The following is an 18,233-nucleotide window of genomic DNA, read 5'->3' on the forward strand; positions in this document are numbered from 1 at the left end:
TAAATAAAAAAAAAAAAAAAAAAAAAGCGCGCCCGATCTCGTCTGATCTCGGAAGCTAAGCAGGGTGGGGCCTGGTTAGTACTTGGATGGGAGACCGCCTGGGAATACCAGGTGCCGTAAGCTTTTTGTCCCCATCTTTTCCTGCCTATCTTACAGCAGCAGAATGCCGCTTCCTCTGTAGTTGAGACAGGGCACGCCAAAACTACTTTTATTTTGCAGCCTGTATTTCACGCTCTGTTTTGCACTTCTGTTTTATGTCACGTCGCTTTCGGCAGTCGGGTATTAGGCGCTGGAAAGTCACCTCTGTAAAGTCTGCACTGCTGCCGAATGAATGAGCGCAGTCTGGGTTTTGGGCACAATGACCCAATACGTCGTCCACAAGGACGTGTGGCTCACCGATGTACGTTTTGAGCAATTTCGGACAAAAATGGACTTGGAACAGAGCCAAATGTTTGATCAGGCCATACGGAAAATTCTTGTTGGGTGGAGTAGTTATTTCTTAGTTTTGCTGTTGACTGTTAGAGAAAATCCCCATTATTGTTGATTGCTATGTGAAATAACAGATCTGCCAGTGTTATTTTGGCACGTATAAAGGGTCTGTCTTCAGCAGCCGCTGTGGCTTACGGCCACACCACCCTGAGCGCGCCCGATCTCGTCTGATCTCGGAAGCTAAGCAGGGTCGGGCCTGGTTAGTACTTGGATGGGAGACCGCCTGGGAATACCAGGTGCCGTAAGCTTTTTGTCCCCATCTTTTCCTGCCTATCTTACAGCAGCAGAATGCCGCTTCCTCTGTAGTTGAGACAGGGCACGCCCAAACTACTTTTATTTTGCAGCCTGTATTTCACGCTCTGTTTTGCACTTCTGTTTTATGTCACGTCGCTTTCGGCAATCGGGTATTAGGCGCTGGAAAGTCACCTCTGTAAAGTCTGCACTGCTGCCGAATGAATGAGCGCAGTCTGGGTTTTGGGCACAATGACCCAATACGTCGTCCACAAGGACGTGTGGCTCACCGATGTACGTTTTGAGCAATTTCGGACGAAAATGGACTTGGAACAGAGCCAAATGTTTGATCAGGCCATACGGAAAATTCTTGTTGGGTGGAGTAGTTATTTCTTAGTTTTGCTGTTGACTGTTAGAGAAAATCCCCATTATTGTTGATTGCTATGTGAAATAACAGATCTGCCAGTGTTATTTTGGCACGTATAAAGGGTCTGTCTTCAGCAGCCGCTGTGGCTTACGGCCACACCACCCTGAGCGCGCCTACAGGTGAAGCAGTGCAGTGTGGGAGCTTGTGAAAATAGCTTGTGAGGTTTTTTGGTTTTTTTGGTTTAATAGAACTATATCTGGCTTTTTGCTTTTTTTTCTTTTTTTACTGAGAGTGTCATCCCCAGACAGCGGCTGCTGTTTGGGGAATTTCCCCTTTAAGTTTCGTTTTTACGGCATGACGATGGAGAAGAGACCGGAGAGAGAGACGAGACATGTGGACGGTGGAGACAAAGGAGGAAGAATCTATGAGAGACAGCTGACTTTATTAGCAGAGATCGATGGGGAGGACAATATAACAATGATGGAGCTGCTGAGAAAAGTAAAAGAAGAGTGTGGTGAAGTAATCGGCTGTAGATTCAAGTCACTGAAGTCTTATGAATTAACAATGAAGGACGCACGAGGAAAAGAAAAGCTGATGGATGGACTTAAGATTAAAGACAGCCGGATAATGGGAAAGGAGCTAGGAAACGACGAGTTGGTCGTTTCTTTTATTAATTTGCCGACGTATATTGAAGACGAGGAGATTTTGGAGAAACTGAAAGAGTGGGGAGTGAAGGCGATCTCCCCGATTAAGCGGCGGATGTGGCCGGGAACATCAATTGCCGATGGGACAAGATTTATGAAAGTGAAATTCACTGAGACTGTTAAATCACTGCCGTACTCAACAAAGTTTGAGACAGTTGGGGGTTCTGAACATTTCAGGGTCATTCATGATCGGCAAATAAAAGTGTGCTGACTCTGCATCCGACCGGGGCATGTAGTGAGAGACTGCCCGACGTTTAAATGTTTCAAATGTGGGAACCAAGGACACTATGCCCGAGAATGTGTGGTGACGGAGAGATGCCAGGATTGCAGAGAGAAAGTGACTCTGTGTATATGTGGGGCATCGGCTGCTTTCAGAGGAGAGATTCCCTACTCTGACATCTCGTCTAGCAGAGGGGACCTGGTGGAGGAGGTGGAAGATCCGACGGGGGAGAGGGAGGAGGAGTTGGCGGAGGCGGCGGATGAGCTGACGGAAGAGAGGGAGGAGGTGGAGATCGGTGGCGGGCGAATCTGGTCGCTGGAAGCGGAGGAGTTGGACAGCAGTCTCGAAGATGCTGGCTCGAGGATAACTGCGGTCAGCGAGGACGCAGGAGATGAGAGAGATCGATTAGGTGAGAAAACTGGAGGAGGAGGGGCGTGTGTTGTAGACGAGAGAGACGGCCATGTGCGCTCTTCTCAGCTGAGCGCAGGCAGTACGGAGACGGACGTGAATCTGAGAAGTAGCGGAGAAGAGATGGATATCAGTGAGGACATGATAAGGCAATTGAAAAGGAAGAAGAAAGGGAAAGAGAAGATGAACGTGAAAAAATGAAAGGTATGAATGAAGCTCTGCAGTTATTTCTTTTTTTGTTGTTTCTTTGCATTATGAGCGCTCCAATTAAAATCTCTTCATTTAACTGTAACGGACTTAGAGACATTCGGAAAGCAGAGCAGGTTTTTGCTGGGCTAGACTCAGACATTTTATGTTTACAAGAAACTCATTGGAGCGATGAGCTTATGGACAGAATGAAGGTGATGTGGAGGGGGGATCTCTTTGTGAATCATGGGGGGCAGAGGGAATGTGGAGTGGCAATTTTGACCAAAGAAGGAATTGTGGACAATGTTAAACAAATATTTAAGGATACTAAGGGCAGATTATTAGTTATTGAATTTGAACTGCAAAGTCTTCTGTTTCGTTTGGTAAATGTCTATGCACCTAATATTGAAACAGAGAGAAAAACGTTTTTTGGGAAAATGAAGGGTTTAGTTAAAGGGAACTGTATTTTAGTTGGTGATTTTAATGTATGGTGTACGAGGCTTGATGCATGTAATGTTGCAATATTCAAGAACGATGCATCGAGAACAGTACTTAATAACATCCTGCTGACTGATGATTTGGTTGACGTATGGAGAGAGGATAATCCATATAAAAGAAAATTTTCCAGAAGGCAAATGGTGTTGGGCAGCTTGAAACAAAGTAGGATTGATTTATGTTTAGTTAAAAGAAATGTTGTAAGTTTGGTAGGAAGGATAAGTTATAAGTTTATAGGTTTAAGTGATCATGCCGCCGTGTCCTTTCTCTTGGGTGAAAAAAGGGGTGGGAAGGGAGGTGGATTATGGTGTTTAAATGCTTCTCTGTTGGAGGAGCCGAAATATAAAAAATGTATTACCGATTGTATAAAGTTTGAAAAAGGAAGTCCGCTGTACGAGGGGAACATCTGTGACTGGTGGGAAATGGTTAAAACTAAATTAAAGAAAATAAGTATCAGATATGCTAAGAGGAGGAGTTTTAGGAAGAAACAAAAGGAGAAAGAGATGACTGATAACTTAGAGAGAGAGGAAGAGAGATTAGAGAGAGATCCAAATTTAGATAGGTCTAAACTGTTGCAACTGCAAAGCGAATTGGAAAATTTGGAAAAAGAAAAATGCATGGGAGCAATTATAAGGAGCAAGGCTAAGTATGTGGTGGAGGGGGAGAAATCTACAAAGTTTTTTCTAAACCTGGAGAAAAAGAAACAAAGGGGAAATTTTATTGCTGAATTGGAAAATGAAAAAGGTGAGAAAATAAGTGACCTGGTGGGTATTCTTGAGGAGGTTCAAAAGTTTTATATGAAGTTATTTGATAAAGAAAGTATTAATGAAGAATGTGTAGATAGATTGTTGAGTGCTGTAGATGTTCAACTGTCTGATGATGATAAACAGATCTGTGATGCTGACATTACAGTAGAAGAAATAAAAGTGGCGATTGATCAAGCAAAAAAATACAAAAGCCCAGGATCAGACGGGTTAACAAATGAATTCTATAAAACCTTTGCGGATAGTTTGGTGCCAATATTGGCGAAACTATATGGGCATATGGAGGAAAGGAAGGTGGTGCCAGAGTCCATAACGAAAGGCATAATCACAATTTTATATAAGAACAAGGGAAATGCACACAAACTGGAGAACTACAGACCACTAAGTTTATTAAATGGTGATTATAAAATATTGGCTAAAGTCTTTGCCAACAGAATTAAGAGGGTGGTAGGAAGTATTATCTCAAATACACAAGGATACAGCATACCGGAGAGAGACATAACAGATACTATTTGTTCTGTTAGGGATGTGGTGGGGCATATGAATAAAGAAGATGAGGGGGGAGTTCTTTTAAGTGTGGATTTAAATAAAGCCTTTGACAGAGTGGAACATGACTACTTATGGCAAACAATGTATAAATTTGGGTTCGGTGAAAGACTGGTGTCATGGTTAAAACTGCTCTATGATAATGCAAAAAGTTGCGTCAAAGTGAATGGGGTGCTTACAGAAGTATTTGCTTTGAGGAGATCTATAAGACAGGGGTGCCCTCTGTCTGCTATACTGTATAGTATTTCCGCGGAGCCGTTTGCGGCCTTTGTTAAGAAAGATACAAGAATAAGCAGTGTCGATATTCCTTTTGGTAAAAAAAGTTTAATATATCAGTATGCGGATGATACAAGTATTACTGTAAAAGATTTGGAGAGTGTGAATTATGTGTTGGAAGATTTAAGACTGTATGAGAAGGCATCGGGAGCTAAGATTAATGTAGAAAAGTCGGAAATAATGTTCTTTGGTAAAGTAAATAAAGAGAAGGTTGGGGTGCCGTTTAAAGTTAGGGATGATTTTATAAAGATTTTAGGAATAAATATAGGAACTAAGGAAAAGGAAGCCAGGGATGAGACCTGGACAGGTGTTTTGAATAAGATCAAAAATACATTAAATTACTGGAAGCTAAGACAGCTAAAATTGAAGGGCAAGGTGATAGTGGTAAATACTTTGTTATTGTCAAAAATAAATTATGTTTTAGGTGTTTTAGATTTGCCGGATTGGGTTTTTAAAGATTTGAATAACATGATAAGCAACTTTATATGGGGAGGGAAAAATGTAAGAATTGCTATGAAAACACTGATTGGTAAGGTGAAGAGCGGTGGGCTAAATCTGCTAGATATAAAAGCAAAAAAAAGTGCAATAAGAATCAAAATGGTACAGAAATTCTTGTATGGGGAAATAGAGTATGGTTGGAAAGTGTTTTTTAAGCAGTTTTTATTTGATAGTGGAGGATGCGGGCAGGCGGGGATCTTTATGTGTTTAACAAAGGGATGTGTGGATAAATTGCCATTGTTTTATAAGGAGGTGTTTGGAGATTGGGCGGGGTTCTTACAGAAAAAAGTGGTGTATGATTGTAAGGATATGAATCAAGTTATTCAGCAGCCTATATTTCTCAATCCCAAAGTAATCGACAAGGGGACCATGTTGCAAAATGAAAAGTTTGTTCTGGCTGGGATAAGACAGTTTAAAGACATTGCATATGAGTATGTACCGGGCTTATTACCAGCGAGAGCCATATATGATTGTGTAATGGAGTGGGATGAGGATGTTAAAAGGGCTGCTGTGGACAATATGTATGATAAAATCAAAAGAAGCATGCCTGTTAACTGGATGAAAATCATTGACAAGCAAACAGTTAGGCTAGAAAGGTGCAACATGCCTGAGTTCTTTGTCAATTGTGGCGGGATGAGGAAGAATTTTAATGGTATAAAGCTGAAGGTGATTTATGAGGCAATGTTGGAGAAGGAATTTAAAACACCTGCGGCGGAGGAAATGTGGAGGATATATATGTCGGACATGGATGTTAAAAAAATATGGGTAAATTTAAATGTGAGATATAATAGTCCAGAATGTGAAGATCTGGATTTTAAAATCAGACACAATAGAATATATACTAATGTGGTCCTGCATCAAGTGAATAAGGAGGTAAAAAGGGAGTGTGATGTTTGTGGTTTGGAACCTGAAAATTTGTTGCACTTGTTTTTAAAATGTATAGAGGTGAGAGAATTTCACAAAAAATTAGAGGTATGGGTGAGAAAGAATTGGAAGATGGGGATTTTGGATGGGAGGGATTGGAGGTGCATCTTTTTGTTTGGGCTGGAAAAAAAGAAGAGTGGTTTTAAAACAAATCTAGTTAACATAATGTTAAGTTTAGCGAGATATGCAATTTGGTGTCGAAGGAATTATGCACATTTTGAAAAAAAGAAACTGGATGCATGGAAGTTGTTTGTAGTACATGTTAGGAGATATGTGCTTATGATGGCTAATTATTTGGATGAGGATATATTTAAAGAGTGGTTTATAGATGAAAGTATGGTGATTGGGAAGGATGATACTGGAAAGTTGGTGATGTCTTTTTAGGATTCTTTTTGGTTGTATATGTTGCTTTTTATTGTTTTTTATGTTCTGACTTTGTGCTTTTTGTCTTTGTTATTATTTGTGGATTTAGTTGTTGTATATACACCTGCGTATATGTCTTGTGTACTTATTTTTTGGGGTTTTTGGGAAGTGTATGTTGATTTGAGCAAAGTGTGTGTATATGTGTATATGTGATAAACTTTTGATAAAAAAAAAAAAAAAAAAAAAAAGCGCGCCCGATCTCGTCTGATCTCGGAAGCTAAGCAGGGTCGGGCCTGGTTAGTACTTGGATGGGAGACCGCCTGGGAATACCAGGTGCCGTAAGCTTTTTGTCCCCATCTTTTCCTGCCTATCTTACAGCAGCAGAATGCCGCTTCCTCTGTAGTTGAGACAGGGCACGCCCAAACTACTTTTATTTTGCAGCCTGTATTTCACGCTCTGTTTTGCACTTCTGTTTTATGTCACGTCGCTTTCGGCAATCGGGTATTAGGCGCTGGAAAGTCACCTCTGTAAAGTCTGCACTGCTGCCGAATGAATGAGCGCAGTCTGGGTTTTGGGCACAATGACCCAATACGTCGTCCACAAGGACGTGTGGCTCACCGATGTACGTTTTGAGCAATTTCGGACGAAAATGGACTTGGAACAGAGCCAAATGTTTGATCAGGCCATACGGAAAATTCTTGTTGGGTGGAGTAGTTATTTCTTAGTTTTGCTGTTGACTGTTAGAGAAAATCCCCATTATTGTTGATTGCTATGTGAAATAACAGATCTGCCAGTGTTATTTTGGCACGTATAAAGGGTCTGTCTTCAGCAGCCGCTGTGGCTTACGGCCACACCACCCTGAGCGCGCCCGATCTCGTCTGATCTCGGAAGCTAAGCAGGGTGGGGCCTGGTTAGTACTTGGATGGGAGACCGCCTGGGAATACCAGGTGCCGTAAGCTTTTTGTCCCCATCTTTTCCTGCCTATCTTACAGCAGCAGAATGCCGCTTCCTCTGTAGTTGAGACAGGGCACGCCCAAACTACTTTTATTTTGCAGCCTGTATTTCACGCTCTGTTTTGCACTTCTGTTTTATGTCACGTCGCTTTCGGCAATCGGGTATTAGGCGCTGGAAAGTCACCTCTGTAAAGTCTGCACTGCTGCCGAATGAATGAGCGCAGTCTGGGTTTTGGGCACAATGACCCAATACGTCGTCCACAAGGACGTGTGGCTCACCGATGTACGTTTTGAGCAATTTCGGACGAAAATGGACTTGGAACAGAGCCAAATGTTTGATCAGGCCATACGGAAAATTCTTGTTGGGTGGAGTAGTTATTTCTTAGTTTTGCTGTTGACTGTTAGAGAAAATCCCCATTATTGTTGATTGCTATGTGAAATAACAGATCTGCCAGTGTTATTTTGGCACGTATAAAGGGTCTGTCTTCAGCAGCCGCAGTGGCTTACGGCCACACCACCCTGAGCGCGCCTGCTCTCGTCTGATCTCGGAAGCTAAGCAGGGTCGGGCCTGGTTAGTACTTGGATGGGAGACCGCCTGGGAATACCAGGTGCCGTAAGCTTTTTGTCCCCATCTTTTCCTGCCTATCTTACAGCAGCAGAATGCCGCTTCCTCTGTAGTTGAGACAGGGCACGCCCAAACTACTTTTATTTTGCAGCCTGTATTTCACGCTCTGTTTTGCACTTCTGTTTTATGTCACGTCGCTTTCGGCAATCGGGTATTAGGCGCTGGAAAGTCACCTCTGTAAAGTCTGCACTGCTGCCGAATGAATGAGCGCAGTCTGGGTTTTGGGCACAATGACCCAATACGTCGTCCACAAGGACGTGTGGCTCACCGATGTACGTTTTGAGCAATTTCGGACGAAAATGGACTTGGAACAGAGCCAAATGTTTGATCAGGCCATACGGAAAATTCTTGTTGGGTGGAGTAGTTATTTCTTAGTTTTGCTGTTGACTGTTAGAGAAAATCCCCATTATTGTTGATTGCTATGTGAAATAACAGATCTGCCAGTGTTATTTTGGCACGTATAAAGGGTCTGTCTTCAGCAGCCGCTGTGGCTTACGGCCACACCACCCTGAGCGCGCCTACAGGTGAAGCAGTGCAGTGTGGGAGCTTGTGAAAATAGCTTGTGAGGTTTTTTGGTTTTTTTGGTTTAATAGAACTATATCTGGCTTTTTGCTTTTTTTTCTTTTTTTACTGAGAGTGTCATCCCCAGACAGCGGCTGCTGTTTGGGGAATTTCCCCTTTAAGTTTCGTTTTTACGGCATGACGATGGAGAAGAGACCGGAGAGAGAGACGAGACATGTGGACGGTGGAGACAAAGGAGGAAGAATCTATGAGAGACAGCTGACTTTATTAGCAGAGATCGATGGGGAGGACAATATAACAATGATGGAGCTGCTGAGAAAAGTAAAAGAAGAGTGTGGTGAAGTAATCGGCTGTAGATTCAAGTCACTGAAGTCTTATGAATTAACAATGAAGGACGCACGAGGAAAAGAAAAGCTGATGGATGGACTTAAGATTAAAGACAGCCGGATAATGGGAAAGGAGCTAGGAAACGACGAGTTGGTCGTTTCTTTTATTAATTTGCCGACGTATATTGAAGACGAGGAGATTTTGGAGAAACTGAAAGAGTGGGGAGTGAAGGCGATCTCCCCGATTAAGCGGCGGATGTGGCCGGGAACATCAATTGCCGATGGGACAAGATTTATGAAAGTGAAATTCACTGAGACTGTTAAATCACTGCCGTACTCAACAAAGTTTGAGACAGTTGGGGGTTCTGAGCATTTCAGGGTCATTCATGATCGGCAAATAAAAGTGTGCCGACTCTGCATCCGACCGGGGCATGTAGTGAGAGACTGCCCGACGTTTAAATGTTTCAAATGTGGGAACCAAGGACACTATGCCCGAGAATGTGTGGTGACGGAGAGATGCCAGGATTGCAGAGAGAAAGTGACTCTGTGTATATGTGGGGCATCGGCTGCTTTCAGAGGAGAGATTCCCTACTCTGACATCTCGTCTAGCAGAGGGGACCTGGTGGAGGAGGTGGAAGATCCGACGGGGGAGAGGGAGGAGGAGTTGGCGGAGGCGGCGGATGAGCTGACGGAAGAGAGGGAGGAGGTGGAGATCGGTGGCGGGCGAATCTGGTCGCTGGAAGCGGAGGAGTTGGACAGCAGTCTCGAAGATGCTGGCTCGAGGATAACTGCGGTCAGCGAGGACGCAGGAGATGAGAGAGATCGATTAGGTGAGAAAACTGGAGGAGGAGGGGCGTGTGTTGTAGACGAGAGAGACGGCCATGTGCGCTCTTCTCAGCTGAGCGCAGGCAGTACGGAGACGGACGTGAATCTGAGAAGTAGCGGAGAAGAGATGGATATCAGTGAGGACATGATAAGGCAATTGAAAAGGAAGAAGAAAGGGAAAGAGAAGATGAACGTGAAAAAATGAAAGGTATGAATGAAGCTCTGCAGTTATTTCTTTTTTTGTTGTTTCTTTGCATTATGAGCGCTCCAATTAAAATCTCTTCATTTAACTGTAACGGACTTAGAGACATTCGGAAAGCAGAGCAGGTTTTTGCTGGGCTAGACTCAGACATTTTATGTTTACAAGAAACTCATTGGAGCGATGAGCTTATGGACAGAATGAAGGTGATGTGGAGGGGGGATCTCTTTGTGAATCATGGGGGGCAGAGGGAATGTGGAGTGGCAATTTTGACCAAAGAAGGAATTGTGGACAATGTTAAACAAATATTTAAGGATACTAAGGGCAGATTATTAGTTATTGAATTTGAACTGCAAAGTCTTCTGTTTCGTTTGGTAAATGTCTATGCACCTAATATTGAAACAGAGAGAAAAACGTTTTTTGGGAAAATGAAGGGTTTAGTTAAAGGGAACTGTATTTTAGTTGGTGATTTTAATGTATGGTGTACGAGGCTTGATGCATGTAATGTTGCAATATTCAAGAACGATGCATCGAGAACAGTACTTAATAACATCCTGCTGACTGATGATTTGGTTGACGTATGGAGAGAGGATAATCCATATAAAAGAAAATTTTCCAGAAGGCAAATGGTGTTGGGCAGCTTGAAACAAAGTAGGATTGATTTATGTTTAGTTAAAAGAAATGTTGTAAGTTTGGTAGGAAGGATAAGTTATAAGTTTATAGGTTTAAGTGATCATGCCGCCGTGTCCTTTCTCTTGGGTGAAAAAAGGGGTGGGAAGGGAGGTGGATTATGGTGTTTAAATGCTTCTCTGTTGGAGGAGCCGAAATATAAAAAATGTATTACCGATTGTATAAAGTTTGAAAAAGGAAGTCCGCTGTACGAGGGGAACATCTGTGACTGGTGGGAAATGGTTAAAACTAAATTAAAGAAAATAAGTATCAGATATGCTAAGAGGAGGAGTTTTAGGAAGAAACAAAAGGAGAAAGAGATGACTGATAACTTAGAGAGAGAGGAAGAGAGATTAGAGAGAGATCCAAATTTAGATAGGTCTAAACTGTTGCAACTGCAAAGCGAATTGGAAAATTTGGAAAAAGAAAAATGCATGGGAGCAATTATAAGGAGCAAGGCTAAGTATGTGGTGGAGGGGGAGAAATCTACAAAGTTTTTTCTAAACCTGGAGAAAAAGAAACAAAGGGGAAATTTTATTGCTGAATTGGAAAATGAAAAAGGTGAGAAAATAAGTGACCTGGTGGGTATTCTTGAGGAGGTTCAAAAGTTTTATATGAAGTTATTTGATAAAGAAAGTATTAATGAAGAATGTGTAGATAGATTGTTGAGTGCTGTAGATGTTCAACTGTCTGATGATGATAAACAGATCTGTGACGCTGACATTACAGTAGAAGAAATAAAAGTGGCGATTGATCAAGCAAAAAAATACAAAAGCCCAGGATCAGACGGGTTAACAAATGAATTCTATAAAACCTTTGCGGATAGTTTGGTGCCAATATTGGCGAAACTATATGGGCATATGGAGGAAAGGAAGGTGGTGCCAGAGTCCATAACGAAAGGCATAATCACAATTTTATATAAGAACAAGGGAAATGCACACAAACTGGAGAACTACAGACCACTAAGTTTATTAAATGGTGATTATAAAATATTGGCTAAAGTCTTTGCCAACAGAATTAAGAGGGTGGTAGGAAGTATTATCTCAAATACACAAGGATACAGCATACCGGAGAGAGACATAACAGATACTATTTGTTCTGTTAGGGATGTGGTGGGGCATATGAATAAAGAAGATGAGGGGGGAGTTCTTTTAAGTGTGGATTTAAATAAAGCCTTTGACAGAGTGGAACATGACTACTTATGGCAAACAATGTATAAATTTGGGTTCGGTGAAAGACTGGTGTCATGGTTAAAACTGCTCTATGATAATGCAAAAAGTTGCGTCAAAGTGAATGGGGTGCTTACAGAAGTATTTGCTTTGAGGAGATCTATAAGACAGGGGTGCCCTCTGTCTGCTATACTGTATAGTATTTCCGCGGAGCCGTTTGCGGCCTTTGTTAAGAAAGATACAAGAATAAGCAGTGTCGATATTCCTTTTGGTAAAAAAAGTTTAATATATCAGTATGCGGATGATACAAGTATTACTGTAAAAGATTTGGAGAGTGTGAATTATGTGTTGGAAGATTTAAGACTGTATGAGAAGGCATCGGGAGCTAAGATTAATGTAGAAAAGTCGGAAATAATGTTCTTTGGTAAAGTAAATAAAGAGAAGGTTGGGGTGCCGTTTAAAGTTAGGGATGATTTTATAAAGATTTTAGGAATAAATATAGGAACTAAGGAAAAGGAAGCCAGGGATGAGACCTGGACAGGTGTTTTGAATAAGATCAAAAATACATTAAATTACTGGAAGCTAAGACAGCTAAAATTGAAGGGCAAGGTGATAGTGGTAAATACTTTGTTATTGTCAAAAATAAATTATGTTTTAGGTGTTTTAGATTTGCCGGATTGGGTTTTTAAAGATTTGAATAACATGATAAGCAACTTTATATGGGGAGGGAAAAATGTAAGAATTGCTATGAAAACACTGATTGGTAAGGTGAAGAGCGGTGGGCTAAATCTGCTAGATATAAAAGCAAAAAAAAGTGCAATAAGAATCAAAATGGTACAGAAATTCTTGTATGGGGAAATAGAGTATGGTTGGAAAGTGTTTTTTAAGCAGTTTTTATTTGATAGTGGAGGATGCGGGCAGGCGGGGATCTTTATGTGTTTAACAAAGGGATGTGTGGATAAATTGCCATTGTTTTATAAGGAGGTGTTTGGAGATTGGGCGGGGTTCTTACAGAAAAAAGTGGTGTATGATTGTAAGGATATGAATCAAGTTATTCAGCAGCCTATATTTCTCAATCCCAAAGTAATCGACAAGGGGACCATGTTGCAAAATGAAAAGTTTGTTCTGGCTGGGATAAGACAGTTTAAAGACATTGCATATGAGTATGTACCGGGCTTATTACCAGCGAGAGCCATATATGATTGTGTAATGGAGTGGGATGAGGATGTTAAAAGGGCTGCTGTGGACAATATGTATGATAAAATCAAAAGAAGCATGCCTGTTAACTGGATGAAAATCATTGACAAGCAAACAGTTAGGCTAGAAAGGTGCAACATGCCTGAGTTCTTTGTCAATTGTGGCGGGATGAGGAAGAATTTTAATGGTATAAAGCTGAAGGTGATTTATGAGGCAATGTTGGAGAAGGAATTTAAAACACCTGCGGCGGAGGAAATGTGGAGGATATATATGTCGGACATGGATGTTAAAAAAATATGGGTAAATTTAAATGTGAGATATAATAGTCCAGAATGTGAAGATCTGGATTTTAAAATCAGACACAATAGAATATATACTAATGTGGTCCTGCATCAAGTGAATAAGGAGGTAAAAAGGGAGTGTGATGTTTGTGGTTTGGAACCTGAAAATTTGTTGCACTTGTTTTTAAAATGTATAGAGGTGAGAGAATTTCACAAAAAATTAGAGGTATGGGTGAGAAAGAATTGGAAGATGGGATTTTGGATGGGAGGGATTGGAGGTGCATCTTTTTGTTTGGGCTGGAAAAAAAGAAGAGTGGTTTTAAAACAAATCTAGTTAACATAATGTTAAGTTTAGTGAGATATGCAATTTGGTGTCGAAGGAATTATGCACATTTTGAAAAAAAGAAACTGGATGCATGGAAGTTGTTTGTAGTACATGTTAGGAGATATGTGCTTATGATGGCTAATTATTTGGATGAGGATATATTTAAAGAGTGGTTTATAGATGAAAGTATGGTGATTGGGAAGGATGATACTGGAAAGTTGGTGATGTCTTTTTAGGATTCTTTTTGGTTGTATATGTTGCTTTTTATTGTTTTTTATGTTCTGACTTTGTGCTTTTTGTCTTTGTTATTATTTGTGGATTTAGTTGTTGTATATACACCTGCGTATATGTCTTGTGTACTTATTTTTTGGGGTTTTTGGGAAGTGTATGTTGATTTGAGCAAAGTGTGTGTATATGTGTATATGTGATAAACTTTTGATAAAAAAAAAAAAAAAAAAAAAAAAAGCGCGCCCGATCTCGTCTGATCTCGGAAGCTAAGCAGGGTCGGGCCTGGTTAGTACTTGGATGGGAGACCGCCTGGGAATACCAGGTGCCGTAAGCTTTTTGTCCCCATCTTTTCCTGCCTATCTTACAGCAGCAGAATGCCGCTTCCTCTGTAGTTGAGACAGGGCACGCCCAAACTACTTTTATTTTGCAGCCTGTATTTCACGCTCTGTTTTGCACTTCTGTTTTATGTCACGTCGCTTTCGGCAATCGGGTATTAGGCGCTGGAAAGTCACCTCTGTAAAGTCTGCACTGCTGCCGAATGAATGAGCGCAGTCTGGGTTTTGGGCACAATGACCCAATACGTCGTCCACAAGGACGTGTGGCTCACCGATGTACGTTTTGAGCAATTTCGGACGAAAATGGACTTGGAACAGAGCCAAATGTTTGATCAGGCCATACGGAAAATTCTTGTTGGGTGGAGTAGTTATTTCTTAGTTTTGCTGTTGACTGTTAGAGAAAATCCCCATTATTGTTGATTGCTATGTGAAATAACAGATCTGCCAGTGTTATTTTGGCACGTATAAAGGGTCTGTCTTCAGCAGCCGCTGTGGCTTACGGCCACACCACCCTGAGCGCGCCCGATCTCGTCTGATCTCGGAAGCTAAGCAGGGTCGGGCCTGGTTAGTACTTGGATGGGAGACCGCCTGGGAATACCAGGTGCCGTAAGCTTTTTGTCCCCATCTTTTCCTGCCTATCTTACAGCAGCAGAATGCCGCTTCCTCTGTAGTTGAGACAGGGCACGCCCAAACTACTTTTATTTTGCAGCCTGTATTTCACGCTCTGTTTTGCACTTCTGTTTTATGTCACGTCGCTTTCGGCAATCGGGTATTAGGCGCTGGAAAGTCACCTCTGTAAAGTCTGCACTGCTGCCGAATGAATGAGCGCAGTCTGGGTTTTGGGCACAATGACCCAATACGTCGTCCACAAGGACGTGTGGCTCACCGATGTACGTTTTGAGCAATTTCGGACGAAAATGGACTTGGAACAGAGCCAAATGTTTGATCAGGCCATACGGAAAATTCTTGTTGGGTGGAGTAGTTATTTCTTAGTTTTGCTGTTGACTGTTAGAGAAAATCCCCATTATTGTTGATTGCTATGTGAAATAACAGATCTGCCAGTGTTATTTTGGCACGTATAAAGGGTCTGTCTTCAGCAGCCGCTGTGGCTTACGGCCACACCACCCTGAGCAGCAGAGGGAGCAGGTTGTGTGTGAGACAAGCTGAGAGAAGTGTAAACTTTGACTTTCCTTTTTGCTTTCAAATTTCCCGAGAGAGATAGGTGGAGAAAGTATTTTGTTTTTTTTTCTAAGAGGTGAGCATATTCCCCAGACAGCGGCCGCTGTTTGGGGAAAAATCAAAGAAAAATATACGGACGGAAATCATGGCTAAGGAAAACGGAACGGCAAATGGAGGACGGCATGCGGTTGAAGGAGACAAAGAAAAAATAACTTATGAGAGGAGATTGACGGTGACGGCGGAGATAGACGGAGAAGATGAGGTGACGATGATGGAGCTGTTAAAGGCGGTGAAAGAGCAGTGCGGTGATGTGATCGGCTGCAGATTTAAGACAATGAAACTTTATGAACTAACAATGAGAAATGAAAGTGGAAAAAACAAATTGATGGACGGCTTCAAAATCAAGAACAGTCTGGTAATTGGGAAGGAAATAGGAAATGATGTGATGGTGGTTTCATTCATCAATTTACCTACATATGTGGAGGATGAAGCCATATTGGGAAAATTAAATGCCTTATTTGCCTTATTCAGCCAAATTTGAGACAGCGGGAGGAACAGAACACTTCCGTGTTATTCACGACAGGCAAGTAAAAGTTTGCCGGTTGTGTATACAGCCCGGACACGTGGTGCGAGATTGTCCGACATTTAAATGTTTTAAATGTGGAAATCAGGGGCATTATGCTCGCGAATGTGCGGGGACGGAGAGATGCAGTGACTGTGGGGAGAAGAGGGCTTTGTGTGTGTGTGGAGCATCGGCGGCGTTCAGGGGAGAGGCGCCGTATTCGGATATTTCATCCAGTCGAGAGGAGATGGCGGAGGTGGAGGGGAGAACTGATGGTGGAGGGGGAGGAGGAGGAGGAGGAGGAGTTGGTGGAGGTGGAGGAGGACCAGAGGACGGAGGAGGCGGGGTCGGCGGAGGGCGGATCTGGTCGCTGGAAACGGAGGAGCTGGACAACAGTCCGGGAGGATGCGGGGCACAGAGATTGTCGCGGTCAGCCGGGCTGCTGAGAGTGAGAGAGGTCAAGGAGGAGAGGTGACTGGAGAAGGAGGGGGAGCGCGGGAGATGAGAGGACAGGAGGAGTGCGTTCCGCTGTGTTGGGCTGAGGGCGGAACGGAGACGGAGGTGGGCTGGGGAAGCAGCGGGAGAGGAGATGGACATAAGTGAAGAAATAATAAAAACAGTTGAAGAGGAAGAAGAAAGGAACAGAAAGGATGAATGTGAAGAATGAGAGGTATGAGGAAAGCTCTGCTGTTTTTTTTTTTCTTTTAGTTTTTCAAGGTATTATGAGTGCACAAATTAAAATTTCCTCGTTAAACTGTAATGGCCTCAGAGACAAAAGGAAAGCAGAGCAGGTTTTCGTTGCACTCCAATACAGACATTATTTGTCTACAAGAAACTCATTGGACTGAGGAAATTATGGGATAGTATAAAGAGACTTTGGAAGGGAGTTTTTTTGTAAATCATGGGGGACAGAGGAATGTGGGGTGGCTATCTTGGTTAAAGAAGGGTGTATAGAAAATGTGAAGGAAATTTATAAGGATAACAAAGGGAATTTTGGTTATTGATTTTGAATTACAAAATGTTTTATTTCGTTTAGTAAATATCTATGCACCAAATGTGGAAACACAAAGGAAAGGTTTTTTTGCAAGGATGTCGGGTTTTGTTAAGGGGAACTGTATGATAGTCGGGGATTTCAATGTATGGTGCACGAGATTAGACGCGTGCAGTGTTGGGTCTTTTAAAAATGACACATCGAGAATAGCGCTACATAATATTATGTTAAAGGAGGATTTAATTGATGTATGGAGGGAGGAGAATCCTATAAAAGGAGTTTCTCTAGAAGACAAATGGTCTTAGGAAAACTAAAGCAAAGCAGAATTGATTTATGTTTGGTTAGAAGATGTGTGGGGATTTATGTGACGAATTTAAAATATAATTTTCTGGGGTTGAGTGATCATGCAGCGCTAATTTTTCAGTTGGGGGAAAGGGGAGGGAGGGGGGGAGGGGTATGGTGTTTGAATGCGTGTTTGTTAGAGGAAGTAGAATATAAAAAAAAGGTTGTAGATTGTATAGTGCGGGAAAAAGAAAATCCATTGAGTTAAATACATGTGCATGGTGGGAGAAGGTAAAAAGTAAAATAAGGCAACTAAGCACGAGATATGCGAAACTGAGGAATTTTCTGAGGAAAAAAAAGAAATTAGAATTGAGGGAGGAGTTGGAGGAGGAGGAAGGAAGAGCTGACGTGGACACGGAGAGGGGGTTAAAGCTGCAGGGTAAATGGAAAACTTGGGAGAAGAGAAGATCATGGGTGCAATAATAAGGAGCAGGGCTAAATATGTGGTGGAGGGAGAAAAGTGTACGAAATTTTTCTTGAACCTGGAAGGAAAGAGACAAAGGAAAAATTTTATTTGGGAGTTAGAAAAAGACACAGGAGAAAAAATAAGCGATTATGTAAGCATTTTAGAGGAGGTGCAAACCTATTATGAGAGTTTGTTTAAAAAGGAAGGAATAAATAAGGAGTTAGTGGATAAGGTTCTGGGCACGGTGGGGGTGGAGCTGACGGAGGAGGACAGGGAAATGTGTGATAAGAGATAACTATTGAAGAAATTCGAGAGGCAATAAATCAAGCAAAAAAATACAAAAGTCCAGGTTCAGATGGCTAACAAATGAATTTTATAAGACCTTTATTGACGTATTGGCTCCAATACTTATGAAACTCTTCGTTTGCATGGAAGAGAGACAAGAGGTGCCTGATTCTATGGCGACGGGGATTATCACATTACTATATAAGAATAGAGGAAACAAAAATAAATTGGAAAATTATAGACCATTAAGTTTTTAAATTGTGATTATAAAATTCTAACAAAATCTTTTGCAAATAGAATAAAGGTGGTTGCAGGTAGTATCATTTCGGACACTCAGGGTACA

At 41.8% G+C, this 18,233-nt stretch overlaps 4 non-coding genes across 4 annotated transcripts; all 4 read left to right on the forward strand.

Annotated features, from left to right (window-relative positions):
• Positions 1 to 618: 618 nt before the first annotated feature.
• On the forward strand, positions 619 to 737 carry LOC127140886 (5S ribosomal RNA). The gene has a single exon (XR_007811387.1). It is a non-coding gene; the product is annotated as a 5S ribosomal RNA (ribosomal RNA).
• A 6,574-nt stretch (positions 738 to 7,311) lies between these two features.
• Positions 7,312 to 7,430, forward strand: LOC127140888 (5S ribosomal RNA). The gene has a single exon (XR_007811389.1). It is a non-coding gene; the product is annotated as a 5S ribosomal RNA (ribosomal RNA).
• Positions 7,431 to 7,925: 495 nt separating this feature from the next.
• Positions 7,926 to 8,044, forward strand: LOC127140889 (5S ribosomal RNA). The gene has a single exon (XR_007811390.1). It is a non-coding gene; the product is annotated as a 5S ribosomal RNA (ribosomal RNA).
• Positions 8,045 to 14,619: 6,575 nt separating this feature from the next.
• On the forward strand, positions 14,620 to 14,738 carry LOC127140887 (5S ribosomal RNA). Its single transcript, XR_007811388.1, has one exon. It is a non-coding gene; the product is annotated as a 5S ribosomal RNA (ribosomal RNA).
• The last annotated feature ends 3,495 nt before the right edge of the window (positions 14,739 to 18,233 follow it).

The sequence above is a fragment of the Lates calcarifer genome, unplaced genomic scaffold (assembly GCF_001640805.2).
Source record: "Lates calcarifer isolate ASB-BC8 unplaced genomic scaffold, TLL_Latcal_v3 _unitig_5383_quiver_2570, whole genome shotgun sequence".
NCBI lineage: Eukaryota > Metazoa > Chordata > Actinopteri > Centropomidae > Lates > Lates calcarifer.